The sequence below is a fragment of the Triticum aestivum genome, chromosome 4D, assembly GCF_018294505.1.
Source record: "Triticum aestivum cultivar Chinese Spring chromosome 4D, IWGSC CS RefSeq v2.1, whole genome shotgun sequence".
Lineage (NCBI taxonomy): Eukaryota > Viridiplantae > Streptophyta > Magnoliopsida > Poales > Poaceae > Triticum > Triticum aestivum.
In genome coordinates this window covers 511,772,129-511,775,130 of record NC_057805.1, presented here as the reverse complement: position 1 = coordinate 511,775,130, position 3,002 = coordinate 511,772,129, and the positions used below count along the sequence as shown (strand labels likewise).

General features: G+C 54.4%; 1 pseudogene; it reads right to left on the bottom strand.

Moving 5' to 3' along the window:
• Nucleotides 1-391: 391 nt before the first annotated feature.
• LOC123100733 (polyphenol oxidase I, chloroplastic-like) lies at nucleotides 392-2,633 on the bottom strand (annotated as a pseudogene).
• Nucleotides 2,634-3,002: the final 369 nt, after the last annotated feature.

Here is a 3,002-nt window from a genome sequence, read left to right as displayed (position 1 = left end):
AGGCTAGGGAGAAGAAATAATGCAGAGAGAGGGAGAGGATAAGGGCGGGCTGGCCAGCGCTTGTCAGGTCGGCTGCACCCTGTCGGCCACCAGGTGGCCGATTGGCGAGCGGCAAGCCGACAGGGGCGCACCACGCCGACAGGCCGCTGCCTCCCCCCTCGCGACGTGGCACGACCAACCACAGGCCGCCGCGTGGCTGCCCGGCCTGCAGTCGGCCTCCTGATAGCCGATCGGCCTGCTGTGGGCCGACTGGGCTCAGTCGGCCTGCAGTGGGCCGACGGTGTATATTCTTGTAAATTCTTTTTTCTGCATATTATTTCTGTAATTTAAAAAAAATTGTATTATTTAAAAAAATTTAGCTATATATGTGTGGTTTGTCCGTGTTGTAGTCTCACTCCTCCATGTACACTATTCTCAGGCTTCCGACTTTAGCCTTCCCACGCCTGGGCACCAATGTCACCGTTACGCACTTGTCTCCATCGGCACCCAGGTCCTCTAAGAGTTCGTTCAACGCCACCCTCATGCTCGTCTCTATCCTCATCCCCTTCCCGGTGCCATCCATACGGGGATGGCTCAAGCACATGTAGCTCCCGGCCATCTCCCGCCCACCCGATTTGACCTTCTCGTGCTCCATGGCGTTGATGTACACGTCGAACTTAACCATCCCTGTGCCGTTGGTCTTGGTTCCCTCTAACACCAACACCAGCTCCCGCGAGCTCCGTAGCACTCCCGACCGTCTCACCTCCGCGCTCACAGCCGCGTCGTCGACGGACACTGGGAACCTGACGGACTTGACAGAACTTGTGTTGCCATTCACGTTCGGAGTTGTTGGTGGACGTGCGTCGGCCCACGGCATGCCGACACCATCGAACCTATACCGAAGCTTCTTGGTGTCAAGCACGTCCTGAACGGTGATCCGCACCCGGTGGAACTCCTCGTCATAGAAGAGGAAGGAGGAGTCCAGCCAGTCGGGGTCCGTGAAGTCGACATGGCCGCGGTAGCCACGGGCAGTGCCGATGTCGCGCCATGCCTGCCACAGGCGGTCAATGTTGTTGTGGTGCAGGTAGAAGAGCGGGTCCCGGCCGGCGGAGTAGTACGTGCCCATGTTCTCCACGTTAGGGAGGCCTATATCACCAGTCCAGGCGTGCACCGCGTCGTGTGCGGAGAGCTCCACTGACCCACCGCCCGGCTGATTAAACTGGCCAGCACGGAAGGGTTGCCCATGGAAGAGGGGCGGTAAAGCTGCATTGCCAATCATCTGAAATATACCGCTTGAAATAAGTGGGTACCTATCTTAAAAAACAATTATCAACTCAAAAAATTATCTGAAATATATATAGTTGAAAAAACGGATTTATCAAACAGTCGATGAATCATATTGTTTGTAAGTAAGTTCAAAAATAAAAAGGTACACGTGAACGTAGGTAGTACACTTGTTTGTACATGGCCTTGAGGTTGTGTTGGATCTGCTGCTCGTCGGTCAAGTTGCTCTCGACGTCGACGAAGTCCAGGTCCACGACCCTGGGGGGCGCGTGCCTCGGGTTCTGTGCCGGGTCGTAGAGCGGCAACGACGAGTTGGCGAACTCGGGCGGCATCCGCATCCCCTCCGGCACGTCCCAGCTCCAGAACGGCAGGGCAAAGTCGGGCTCGCCAAGCAGCTTGGCCGCGATGCGCTCGAAGAAGTAGAGGTAGGCGCGGTGGAACGGGAAGAAGAACCAGGAGTAGTGGATCTGCATGTCCAGCTCCGGGTTGGCCGTCTGGCGGTATGAGCTAGTGCAGTAGGCGCAGTGAACGTTGACCAATTGGTAGAAGCTGCGCGGGTCGCTGTGCGGCAGCGCCTTATCGAAAAAGGGTTTCTCCCGTTTTGTATTCCAAAGCAACCAACACCGAATATAAATAACGCTGTGGCGAGCAGCATAACACATCAAGAGAAAAAGAAGAAAAAACAAAGGGAGTGCCTAGAACTCATTTAGATGAGATATAATTTGGTCTCGTTCACCTTGAAAACAAAAACAGATACAACCCACGTCAGCACACACGCATCTTATAGCATCATATCCAATGGCTATAAAAGATGAATAAGACCAAACTATATCTCATCTAGATGAGTTCTAGCAAAACTGAAAAACAAATGCTAACCACGGCAGCTTGGCAAAGCGAGGTTGACCCACCCCTGCGGCACCCACCGGAAACAAAACAGTGCGGCAGCGCCTTCATCAGCGCCATCACGCGCTCGTACTTGTCCATGTACTCCGCCCCCACCGCGTGCACCAGCCGCCGGAGCCGGAGCGGCTCCGTCGGGTCCGGTAGCTGAAGTTGATCGGCTCCGACGCGGGCGCCGGTGGGCAGCAGTAGAAGGGCGGCAGCGCGTGCGGCGGGAGCTTCGGCTTGCCGCACGTGTGGAGGCTGGTCGCGAGAGGCCCACCGATTTTCTTATCGCCGCTGACAAGTGCATGTGGGGCGGTGGGGATGATGTACTGATGCAGGCCAGAGACGGCGAGGAGCGCTCTCGCAAGAGTGGAGCCACATGGGCTCATGGACGCCGGGAAGCCGGTGTAGACGGCCGTGGCCACGGCGCAGACGAGAAAGACGCAGGCTGCGAATGGAGCACAGCCGCCTCTGCATGCCATGGCTTCACGTGCTTGCATGTTGCCTCGCACATGAAGGCAATGGTGTACTATATTTGGGAAGAAGATGTTTGCCTCGGCAGCCCTGCATACGTACTACCAACTGCGAATACAAATATTATTCAACGTGAACTTTATTGCATATACGGCTTATAAGCTGCTGTCAGAGATCAATGATCTTGATTCTTTGGTAACGTGTGGAGAAGGACTTTCCTTTTTGTGTTTACATGTGAACCACGCTTGATTTGATTGGCATTTTGCTCTCACCTAAACAAGCTAGGTAACACGCATGATCCCATTCCCCATGGTTGTAGCTAGTTAAGATTGTTATTATTTTTCATTCGCAAAAAAAGAGATTTTTTTTTACGGCGAAAG